Genomic DNA, 13,609 nt, shown 5'->3' with positions numbered 1-13,609 from the left:
TACTTACACTTTCCTTATGTGATGTCAATACTTAGTTTACTTTATTTTGATTGCAACAAGAAAGTAAAGAAGCACAAGCAAAAACTAAACTATATTATATAACTCTCACTTGATTACGTAGATAGATAGATAGATCACGAAACTAGCACCCAAAAAGGTGGATTGAACTAAACTTCTATTTGACTAAATGACGAAATAACTAAAGATCGAACTAATATGGATAACGATAATAAGAGTGATGGTGAGACGATACTTGGGAACCTCCCCCAAGATTGGCACAAGCCAAGGGGAGTGACCATACCCGTGTACTCAAGTCCCCTTCTTTGGTGATGAAGATGGAGGTGGTGGCGGTGTAAATGATGACGTAGAAGCAAGTTTGTCCTCTGGTTTTCATGGTAGTGTCTCACCATCATAACAGGAGGCACGAGTCTGCAGAGTCCTGCAACTGGCAGCTAAACTCATAGCTTTAAACCTTGCTTCATACTCAAAGATTTGGTTTTGAATATCGAATATTTGGCCTGGAAGAAAATTGAGTTTCTCGTTGAGGGTGAAGAGATATCCTATAAGGACCTACCATCCACCTTTTGATCATGGGTGAGTTCTGTGATCATGAGGTGATTGCACTGAGTCCACGCTCCGCCATGCCTTGGCACCTAAAGCATTCCTTCTACACCACCTCGAGCCTGGCCTCCACGGTTCCAGGGTCTTCTTGGGCCCTTGAACATCCCAGATGTGGAGCACCCCTCACGCATATCAATGGTTTCAGGGTGCTTCATCACCTCCGCCAAGTAGAGGTTGATGACCCTCTCGAAGAACTTGTCCTTGGAGGAGCTTGATGAGGCCATGGTAATCTAGATGTGTCAGAAAAATAACACGAAACAAGAACAAAGGATATCTCCGTGGTACTCGGGTTAAATCATTGGGAGATATATATAAAGAATTTTTATACACGGAAATACTTGTCCCACAAGAAAACGGAACCACGAAGGTGCCTAAGAGGCCCACAACCCATAAGGCCACGCAAGGGGGGGGGGCTGACGCGCCCTTGTGCCTAGTGGGCATGTGGGTTGCCTTCCTGTGTGTTTATCAATTTCCTATTTCTTGTCTAATATTGCAAAACTAACAGAAAATGTTTTTGTGGATTTTCCGGAGTCTGTTTACTTACCATATAACATACATCTTCCTTTTAAGGGTTTTGGAGTTTCTAGAGGGTCTCCTTTATGTGTTCCTCCGATGTCATGGTTTGAATAATATTTTTTTCAACATTAATAGGTGTACCTGAAATATAGTGCTTTATCCTTTGTCCTTCGAGATTATTGATCTTAATAGCCCGAGACCGATAAACTTCTTCGATGATATATGGTCCTTCCCATTTGGAAAGAAGTTTTTTGCGAAAACTCTAAGACGAGAAATGTACAATAGAAGATATTCACCAACTTTAAATTCTTGCTTTTGGATTCTTTTGTCATGCCATCTTTTAACTTTTTATTTCAATACTTTGACATTTTCATAAGCTTGGTTTCTCCATTCATATAATGAGCTAATATTAAATAACCTCTTTTCACCAGCAAGTTTGAAATCATAGTTGAGTTCTTTAATTGCCCAATAAGCTTTATGTTCTAACTCAAGAGGTAAATGACAGGCTTTTCTATAAACCATTTGATAAGGAAACATACCCATAGGATTTTTATAAGCTGTTCTGTAGGCCCACAATGCATCATCTAATTTCTTAGTACAATTCTTTCAGGACCTATTGACAGTCTTTTGCAATATTAATTTTATTTTTCTATTGGTTAATTCTACTTGACCACTAGATTGAGGATGATAGGGGAACACAATTCTATGGTTAACATCATATCTAGCAAGCACTTATGAAAATCACCATGAATAAAGTGTGAACCACCATCAGTTATTAAGTATCTAGGAACTCCAAAACATGGGAAAATAACTTCATTAAGCATTTTAATAGAGGTGTTGTGATCAACACTACTGGTTGGAATTGCTTCTACCCACTTAGTGACATAATCAACAACAACCAAAATATGTGTATACCCATTAGAGGAAGAAAAAGGTCCCATATAATCAAATCCCCAAACATCAAATGGTTCAATAACAAGTGAATAATTCATAGGCATTTCTTGACGTATACTAATATTACCAATTATTTGACATTCATCACAAGAGAATACAAACATACGAGTATCTTTGAAAAGAGTAGGCTAATAAAATCCATGTTGTAATACCTGGTGCGCAGTTCTATCTCCCGCATGGTGTCGTCCATAAGCCTCGGAGTGACACTTCCGAAGGATTTGTTCCTGTTCATGCTTAGGTATACAACGTCTAATAATACCATCTACCCCCTCTTTATAAAGATGTGTGTCATCCCAAAAGTAATGTCTTAAATCAAAGAAGAATTTTTTGTTTGCTGATAGGTGAAACTAGGTGGAATGTATTTAGCAAAAACGTAATTATCATAATCAGCAAGCCACAGTGTGTTATGAGAAACATTGACCACAACTATTTGTTCATCAGGGAATCTATCATCAATAGCTAGTGGGTCATCAAGAACATTTTCTAACCTAGACAAGTTATCAGCTATTGGGTTCTCACCTCATTCCCTATCAATTATATGTAAATCAAATTCTTGTAGCAAAACAACCAACAAATAAGTCTAGGCTTAGCATCTTTCTTTTTCATAAGATATTTGATAGCAGCATGATCAGTTTGAACAATTACTTTAGAATCAACATTGTAAAGTGTGATTTTATCACAAGCAAATACAACTGCTAAGAATTCTTTTTCAATGGTAGCATAATTTCTCTCGACACTATCTAGAGTTTTACTAGCATAATGGATAACATTTAATTTCTTGTCAACTATTTGTCCTAGAACAGCACCAACAACATAATCACTAGCATCACACATAATTTCAAAAGGCAATGTCCAATTAGGTGGTTGAACAATAGGTATAGAAGTTAAGGCTTTCTTAAGTTTTTCAAAGGCTTCTACAAAATCATCATCAAAAACGAAAGGAACATTCTTATGTAATAAATTGGTAAGAGGTCTAGAAATTTTGGAGAAGTCTTTAATAAACCTCCTAAAGAAACCAACATGACCAAGGAAACTACGGGTACCTTTAATATCTTTAGGACATGACATCTTCTCAATTGCATCGACTTTAGACCTATCCACCTCAATACCTCATTCAAATTTTTTTGACCAAAGACAATACCTTTATTTACCATAGAGTGGCACTTCTCTTAATTCAAGACAAGGTTAGTTTGCTCGCATCTCTGTGAACTCGATCAAGGTTGCTCAAGCAATCGTCAAAAGAAGTTCCATAAATCTAAAAAATCATCCATGAAAACCTCAACAATCTCTTCACAAAATTTAGAGAATATAGCAGTCATACATCTTTTAAAGGTAGCACGTGCATTGAATAATCCAAAAGGCATACGTTTATAAGCATAGGTTCCAAATGGGCTAGTAAAGGTGGTTTTCCATTGGTTAGGTTGTCACACATGTATTTGAGAAAACTCAGAATAACCATCTAGAAAGAAAAAATGTGTGTGCTTCGATAACCTTTCTATAATTTGGTCTATTAAAAGCAATAATAATCTTTTCTAGTTGCTTTCTTTAATTTTCTAAAATCAATTACCATTCTATAGAGAGTCACAATTCTTTGTGGAATGAGTTCATTTTTATCAGTAGGAACAACAGTAATACATCCTTTCTTAGGAACACAATGAACGAGACTTACCCATCTACTATGAGCACTTCTTTCATTTTGGGATTCTGTCTTCGTTGGTGATCAACAACGGTTTAGCACCTGGTTTCATATTAATCTTGTGCTGAGAGAGAGTGGGACTAATTCCCTTAAGATCATCAAGAGTATACCCAATAGCAGCTCGATGCTTCCTTAAAATTTTCAACAATCTTTCTTCTTCATGCTTTGTAAGGTTAGCACTGATAATAGCAAGCTATATCTTCTTTTCATCAAGATAAGCACATTTCAAAGTGTCATGTAATTGCTTTAATTCAAACATATGAACACCCCTGGGTGGAGGGGGGCCTAGAGTTTCAACATGCAAGTCGTGTTTAAGGATAGACTTTTTCTCAAAGAACATTTTATCTATTTCATTTCTTTCACGCATATGCATATCATTTTCATGGTCTAGCAAATATTGTTCTAATGGATCAGCAAGAGGAATAGTAATATAAGCAAGACCAATTACTTCATCTTTACTAGGCAATTATTTATCATGGGTTTGCCTACTGAACTTGGAGAAATTAAACTCATGAGACATACCACCAAAATTAACACTCACAGTTTCCTTTTTGCAATCTATTTGAGCACTGACAGTGTTCAAGAAAGGTCTACCAAATATTTTGGCACAAAAATCATATTGTGGTGAGCCAAGTACTAGAAAATCAGTAGGGTATTTTACTTTTCCACACAAGACTTCAACATCTCTAACAATCCCAAGTGGTGTGATGGTGTCTCTATTAGCACGTTTAATATTAACATCTATGTCTTTTGTTTCAACGAGTACTATCTCATGCATAACTTCTTGATATAACGTAAAAGGAATAGCACTAACACTAGCACCGATATCACATAAACCCTGATAACCTTGATCTCCTATTTTGACTAAGACAACATGCATGCCAACAATGGGTCTATTTTTATCGTTATTAACAGGTTTGGCAATTCTAGAAGCTTCATCACAAAAATAAATGACATGCTCATCAATATTATCAACCAAGAGATCTTTAACCATAGCAATACTAGGTTATACCTTGATTTCTTTAGAGGGTTTGGTTGTTCTAACATAACTTTTGTTAACCATGGTTGAAGATTTAGCATGTTCCTTTATCCTAACAGTGAAAGGTGGTTTCTCTATATAAGCCGTAGGCACAACTGGGTCAACATTGTAAATGATAGTTTCATCCTCAACTTTAATTGGTTCTTCAACTTTTTCTTTAATAGGTGGATGATATTTAAGCTATTTCTCTTTAGGGATATCAACATGAGTAGAAAAGGATTCACAAAATGAGGCTACTGTCTCATAGTGAAGTCCATATTTAGTGCTAAAATCATTGAAAGCATCGGTATTCATAAAAGATTTAACACAACAAAACTCAAGTTTTATACGTGACTCTTTACCTTCATTGAGTTCCAATATTAAGAGTTGCACCTAATTATTTCCAAAAGATCCCACCTCAATTCAATAGTCTCCTTCATAAAACAACCAAAACAAGAAGTTTCGAGCATGGTTTGATCATTACGATAAATCGGAGCATAAAAATTCTGAATAATAATTTCTCTCGGGAGCTCATGATTGGTGCATGAATATAACATTTACTTCAGCCTCCCCAAGATGGAGAGATACTTTCTCCTTCATGAGGCCAAAAATTACATATAAAATTCTGATCATGATGAACCAGATGCATAGGATAATATTTTTGGTGAAACTCAAATTGCAATTGATTCCAGCTCCAATATCCTGTATCATCACATAGCATATACCATGTCAATGCTTCTCCCGCTGAAGATAAAGGGAAAACCTTCTTATTAACTTCATCTTCGGATAAACTTGCAAGCTTAAATAATCCACAAAGTTCCTCCACAAATATTAGGTGCATATCATGATGTTTTGTTCCATCTACTGCATTAGGATAAGCTAGTAGTTTCTCTATCATACCCGAAGGAATGTCATAATAAATATTTTATTAGGTTCAGTAGGTTGAGGGACAACTCTTGGTGTTTCCGGTCTAGGTGAAGATACCCCGAACAAACCCCTCAAAGGATTACTTTCCATAGTGAAAAGTAATAATAAATTTCAACACGTAATATAAATTTTACCTTACCAAATTCCGCTTACCAAATGCGTTTTGCTCCCCAACAATGGTGGTAGAAACGAGTCTCGATGACCCACAAGTATAAGGGATCAATTGTAGTGGTAAGTAAGAGTGTCGAACCCAGCGAGGAGCAGAAGGAAGTGACATGCGGTTTTCAACAAGGTAATTTCTGCAAGCACAGAAAAAGTGATAACAAGTTATTTGATAGCAAGATAATTCTAAAAGCTGATGAGAAGCAATAGTAACAATAGGTGCAACAAGGTACACCAATCCTTTTTTGGCAAAGGACGAACCGGGACTATTTCTTATTATAGGCAAAGCATTCTTGAGGGTGCACGGGAATTTCATGTAGTCACTTTCGTCATGTCGGGTTGATTTGGTTCGGTACTTTGATAATTTGATATGTGGGTGGATCGGGGCTTGGATTTTGTTATTAATTGAACAAGCCTCCCACTTATAATTAACCCTTCCACAAGAATCCGCAACTACGAGAAAAGTATTAACAATAAACTCTAACCATAACATTAAACATAGGGATCCAAATCAACCACTTACGGAATAGCGCATAAACTAGGGTTCAAGTTTCTCTCACTCTCACAACCCATCATCTAATAACTACTGCACAATTCATTCCCTTGGGCCCAAATATGGTGAAGTGTTATGTAGTTGACGTTCACATAACACCACTAACGGAATCACATCCTTCATATCATCAAAATATCAAATGAATATCAACTTCACATGACTACTTGCAACATGACTTCTCCTATGGCCTCAAGAACAAAAGTAACTACTCACAAGTGATAATAATGTTCAGGATCAGAGAGTTAAATAGCATATTGGATCTGAACATATGATCGTCCACCAAATAAACCATAAAGCATCAACTACAACATGTAATCAACGCTACAATTCACCCCCAGGTACAATATGAGGTTCCGGTACAAGGTTGAGCACAAGAGATGAACAAGGGTTTTGAGAGGAGATGGTGATGTTGAAGATGTCGATGAAGATTTGCCTTCCCAAGATGAGAGGGTTGTTGGTGATGATGATGGCCGTGATCCCCCCACCGAGAGGGAAATTCCTCGGGCGCAAAAGTGCTCCTTCCCAAGATCAACCTATAGACAGCGGCCTTCATCCCGAAAGTCCTCTCTTGATGTTTTCTAGGTCAAAAGAGAATATATACTAGAAGATGGTCGCCAGGAGTGGGCTGGGTGGCCCACTACCCACCAGGCCGCGCCAGGGGGATGGTGCACTCCTGTGCTTAGTTGCCACCTGCGAGCCCCCTCTGGTACTTCTTTCCTCCAATATTTCTTATTTACTCCATAAAAATCCTCGTGAATTTTCAACCCATTTGGAGATGTGTAGAATATGTTTCTGTGATGTAGCTTTTTCTGGTCCAGAATTCCATCTGCCGACATTCTCCCTCTTGGTGTAAACCTTGCATATTATGAGATAAAAGGCATTAGAATTACTCCATAAAGTAGTATAATTCATAAAAACACTATAAATAATAGTAGAAAAACTTGATGCAAAATGGACGTATCACTGTGTTAAGTGTATCTCTGTGGGTCCAGGTCTATCTATTTCGATGGGACCGAGATGGACTTTAGGGTTTTGGACACACCTGATTTTGAGAAAGTGGTTGAGGTTTTGGACCAATATCTTGAAGCACTTGAGAAAATTACTCATGATCAAAAACTCACCCCCTTTTAGTAGCATTGGCTTTCCTATGGGCTCAATGTGATCTTGGATCACTAAATCAAAAATGTAGAATCTTGGAGCTTTTGCCAATCATTGTCCTTTGCATTTTGAGGGTTCCACATCTCCATGCATTGCCATACCTAATTGAACTTTCCTAGAATATTCTTTGAATAGGCATTAGTTCAATGATGCATACGTCATTATTAATTAGCAAAAGCACAGAGAGGTCAGTTGCGCTTTCACCATTCGACCCGGTCGAGTCAGGGGACGAACCAGTGACCGATGGGAATATCATTCCAGAGTGCTTTCTGCCTACATAGAGGTTAGCGGATGATGTCCTTTAGTTGCTGCACCTCCAATGAGCGCAAACAAGCATGAGAAGTGGAGGCGTATGATACATCTCCAATGTATCTATAAATTTTTATTTTTTCATGCTATGATATCATCAATCTTGGATACTTTATATGCAATAATATGCTATTTTATATCTTTTTAGCGACTAACCTATTTACCTAGTGACGAGTGTCAGTACCTGTTTTTTTATGTGTTTTTGTTTTTTCACAAAATCAATACCAAACAAAGTCCAAACACGATGAAACTTTTTATGATTTTTTCTAGACCAATTGGGACCCACAAAGCTTTGGGAGGAGTAAGGAAGCCGCATGAGGGAGCAACAAGCTTGGTGGGTGCATCGTGGGGGTAGGCCACGTGCACCAAGATGGTGGCCCCCTCACACACCTCTAGGGCCTAATTCCACTTCCATAAATCCCTAAATATTTTGAAAACAACAAAGAGGCACCAGAAACACTTTGTCCACTGCTCCAAGCCTCTGGTCCGTTGTGATCCCATATGGAGACCTTTTTTGGTACCTTGCTGCAGGGGGAATCAATCCCGGATGTCATCTACATAAATCTTATTGCCTCCATGATGATGTGTGAGTAGTCCACCACAGACCCACTGACCCATATGTAGTACCTAGATGGCTTCTTCTCTCTCTTTGACCTTCAATACGATATTCACTGTCATTCTCGCGGTGACCTATTAGATGTAATCCTTTTTTGCGGTTTGTTTGTTGTGGTCCGATGAATTGTTGCTTTATGATCAAATTATTCATTGAAAGTAATTAATTCTTTTATGAAATTTGTTATGCATGATTGTTATAGCTTCTTATTTCTCTCCAATCTATCCATTTGGTTTAGCTAACTAGACTGATTTATCTTGAGTGGGAGTGGTGCATTGTAATGAGTTCAATCTTGCGGTGCTCTATATCCAAGCGACGAAAGGGGATAGGTCACATATTTGTATTGTTGCCATTAAGGGTAAAACTATGGGGTCTGAACATATTCCTTGTCTTATTTTGCCTACATCATGTTGTCTTGCTCCAAGTATTACTCTATTTGTCATAAACATAATACCTAGAGAGGCAAGCATAGAAGCGCTCTAGAAGTGTAGTAATAGTAGTAGATGCAAGATCGATATGGTCTACTTCTTTATGGATGTGATGCCTAGATACATGAACATTGTCGTGAATAACCTGTCATAACAATGCCTATTTTGTCAATTTCCCAACAGTAATATGTTTACCCACCGCATGCTATGTTCGATAGAGAAGACTCTAGTGAAATCTATTGCCCCGGGGTCTACTAAAACATATTTACTAAAACCGTAAGAAATACCTTGCTGCAATTTTTTTAATTTTTATATTTATATATCCATATCTATCGGAATTAACCCTTGCAAGTAACGAGTTCAAGGAGCTTGACAACTCTCTTGCTCGTGCTAGGTGGAAGTGTTTGGTTTTGTGTGTGTAGTTCCTGACCACGATAATTTGCTTTGATTCTCCTACTGGTTCGATAACTTGGTTCTTACTAAGGGAAATACTTATCGCTACTATAGTGCTTCACCTTTCATCTTCGGGGAAAACCTAACGTATCTCGCAAGCAGAAGCGGCCGGTGTGCCGATGTCATGTACGACGAAAACACAACAGGACTCGGTACATTTTTTTGCTCACTTACTATCAGTCCAATTTTCTGATATTGGAAATATTTGTGTAGTGCATTTATCTAAAATCATAATAACATTATGAAAATATAATATTGAACATGATCAATTATAATAAAGATCCGACCCAAGTGGACTATGACTTGGGTGTTCTAAATTGTTCGACATTCACTATGTTTGAAATAAGTGCACCATCAAACTCCAATTCCAACAAGAAAATAAGGACAAGGTGCCCAACGCCAGAGGTCTAGCATTCAAAACTTTCGAGGATATCTTGTTGTAAATGTTGGTTAGGCACAACCTAGGACCCCATATGGCATAGAGCAAAATGGTAATAGTTTTGGGAGAAGATCCACAAACACTATCACGAACACAAACACTATCTCGAACCACTCCTATCGAGACCATCCGGAATGTAGCCTCTCTCCAACATCAATGGAGGGGTGCATTGAAGGGGCACTGAATAAGTACAACGGCTACTATGCACAAGTGCTTGCCCACCCTCAAAGTGGTATGTGAGTGGGAACACACGTATGTTTTTTGTCATAATTTAATTGCTAGTTATTTTGTCATTGTTTCAATTACAAGTTATTTTGTTGCATTATCATTGTGGTACATGAATTGTTTGCTAAACGGAGAAGGAGCCATTTAGTTTTAGCCATTGTTGGATGCTATTGAATGGCAAACCAAAGTGGACACAACTTGTGGAATATCTCAAGATCGGCAAGAGAAAGAATGATGGGACAAGATCTTACTGATCAATTGGGTTGGACGAGGACAAAGAAGAAGCTGTAGGGGGGAATGCAGGAGTCACCGTGCCAAATAAAAACATGCAAGTGATGGGAATCAAGTGGGAGAAGGTGAAGCCCTTCTGTGATGTCGCGGCCACAAAAATGTCCTTCACATGGACGGACATTTTCCGCAAGCGAGAACAAGAAAGAGGAGATGTACACACTCATGTTGGATTCATACAATACGAGGATGGATGGGGCCAGTGTCATAGCCCTAGCTTTAGACTTATTTTTCATTGCATTTCATGCATGCTTTTTTAAATCGAATGAATTTGAAATGAGGAATGATCAAGCCTCAAAGAGATTTTTTGTCAAAAGAACATTATAAAAATTCCCTCAAAGAAGTCCAAGAAAATTTCCCTGTTATTCTGAGAAAATATTGGCATAAGGTAAATTGCAAACCAATATTTTTAGAGTCATGGAAATATTTTACTTTGGCATTTGAGTTAATTCTATAAATAATTGCATTGGATTTATAATTGTTTTATATCAACTATAAGTCCACTAAATCTGAAACTTTTTATCTGGCACTGGTAAAATCCACAAAGCTCACATGATAATTTTTAGGTTTTGAAAAAAAATACTTTTCAATTTTAGCTGATCCAAAACAAATTGCAGAAATATAAAACAGAAACAAAAAAAAAGAAAATGCAAACGAGAGAAACTTACCTGGACGGCCTACTAGCATAGCCCAGCCCACCAGGGGCGAAGATGTCTTCTTCCACCTATCACCACTAGGACCAGAGGCGTGTCGCGAGCGCACGCGCACGGCGCCAACTCCTGCTTGCCACAGAGAAGGTTGCCTGAGCCCATCTCATTCGCCAGTACATGTGCACGAGCTCCCTCTCGCTTCCCCTCCTCTCTCTGCTCTCTCCCTCGCCTCTCTCTTCTTCTCCCTGCGATGACCGAGCGCAGCCGTTGCCTCCGCTCGCTATCTCCATTGCTAGATCCCCTCCCTCGCCTCATCTCCATGTTTAGAAGCTCCGCCACGTCGCCTTCTTTGTCTCCAACGAGCCAAGCGAGCCCGAGCACGTCGCAGCATTGCCATTGCCGCCATCTTCTTCATTGGCTCCGACAGATGCTCGCACTTGATTCGACGCCTTCACAACCTCCATGACCTTGCTGAGCCTCTCTTACGGATCACGATGAGCTTCTGAGCATCTTCCCCCATTTCATCCTCTCGTGCTCATCCTCTAGGCTCCGCCCCGCAAGCACCCGCGGCCGCCGTCCGCCATGACCGACGAGCTCCGAGCTCCCGGGCTCCCTGGCTCGAACCTGCGTGCCTCGTGTCCTCTTGATGATCCCAGGGTGCAGCTAAGCCATTCAACTGGCCTCCTCATGCCATGCATTCTCCGTCCACTTCAGGACGTGCTCCGGCCACCGTCGTTGTGGTCACTTCCAATGCACTGGCCCATCTCCAATGACACCGTCCACGCTAGTAGATGCGCGCGAGTCCCCGCAGCACGCAGAGCTCGTCTGCCGTACATTTGGTCACCGGAGGAGGAAACCCGAGCGCCCCCACAACGTGTGTTGTCACCGCCGGCGAACCGGCGGCCTAACCATGGCTTAATTAGCATTAACGATGTCCCCTGTGTCATTGACATGTTGTGCCGGACCTAGCTAACCATAGGATTAAGGTTTAATTTAACCCTGATTGATGTTGTTAACTAGATGTGTGACTGGCCGATGGGCCCCATGGGTCAGTTTTGACTTGGCCACGTCAGCATTGATGGGCTTCAGTGGTCAGGTTTGACCTTCACCGCCCTAGTTGACCAGATGATGTCATGCTGACATGCTACCCATGCAATAAACCTTTGCTGTATTAAATCTAATTTAAATTATTTCTAAAAATTCTAAAAAATTAGGAAAATTACTAAAATAATTGAAAATAATCTATAACTTGGATGAAAATAAATTATATATGAAAAATTATCAGAAAAATCCAATGAATCTGTTTGTGACATTTTCGTGCATATTAGAACAACTTATGTCCTCTGTTTAGGACAATTCATTTAAATGATCTTTAAATAACCACATATGGAGTTTGAATTTGAACCTTTAGTTCAAACCTACTTCATTTAATTTTGTTGCTAGATGCATTAGGTCAAACAACATCCTGTTGCCATGTCATGCTCATGCATCATAGTGTTGCATTCTAGGGACCCCGACTAGTAAGTCGAGATCGCAGTGCCCAGTGACCCCAAGGATCAATGCTCACTGAACACAGATACTGAATAATAGAGTTTTACATCCAAATACCGAATATTACATCAAATGACCGAAGGGTCAGGTTCACAAGCAGGGCCTAAGGCCAATTAAAACAAGTACAACGGGTAGCGGAAACTCATAAGGGCTAAGCGGGTGCCCATGCCATCAAGCCTATACCGACAAGCATTCTGACTTGGAAGCGTCCTAGATCGCAGGCCCGTCTCCGAAGACGTTCTCATCGCCAAACCCTGGTCCTTCCATGTCTGGTCAATAATATAACCAGTGACAAGCCAATGAGTACTTTGAATGTACTCGCAAACAGCCCATGATATGAACAAAGAGAGTGAAGTACAACAATAACATGCAGCTTTGATGAAATGCAACTTGGTGGGATGATCATGTATATGCATCAAGCTAAAGAATTACTCTTGAAGAACAGGTTACAGATATCAACGTATCTGCTAAGGGCTGAACCCTTCGGGTTCACCCTATATGCCAAGTCATCGAACTTGGTCATAACCTCAATGTATCAGCTGAGGGCTAAACATCCGGGTTCGCCCTATATGCCAAGTCACCGAACTTGGTCATATTATTATTATTATAACAACACCTTTTTCACACCACACACACACTCACTCACACTTGGTTTATGCGGAAACGCTGGACGTAGTTTAAGCAGGATTACCCAACTGTCCTTGACCGTGGACACGGCTATTCGAATAGTTTGACACTCTCCAGAGGTAGTACGGTGAACCCACGAGATCCGGGAAACTTCCGTGTCATCCACGACTCGCGGTATATCACATATACCCGAGGTAAGTACCCGATCATTATCTTTCCCCTGACGATGCTAGACAAAAAGGTCCACTCGATTGGTACCCAGCCCACATGTTGTACGTCTTACGAGCACCGGCTCTGGACAGTATCAACCAGGGGACCAACGGTGTTCCTGGAACTCATAAAAATGGCATAGTCGCCCTTCCTGGCACGACCCATCATGAGAGTGACGACAATCAACAAAGCCCCGTCCCATAAAGGGGTA

Source organism: Hordeum vulgare, chromosome 2H, assembly GCF_904849725.1.
Source record: "Hordeum vulgare subsp. vulgare chromosome 2H, MorexV3_pseudomolecules_assembly, whole genome shotgun sequence".
In the NCBI taxonomy this organism is placed as follows: Eukaryota; Viridiplantae; Streptophyta; class Magnoliopsida; order Poales; family Poaceae; genus Hordeum; species Hordeum vulgare.
The sequence above is the reverse complement of the archived record's forward strand: the minus strand, read 5'-3'. Positions refer to the sequence as shown.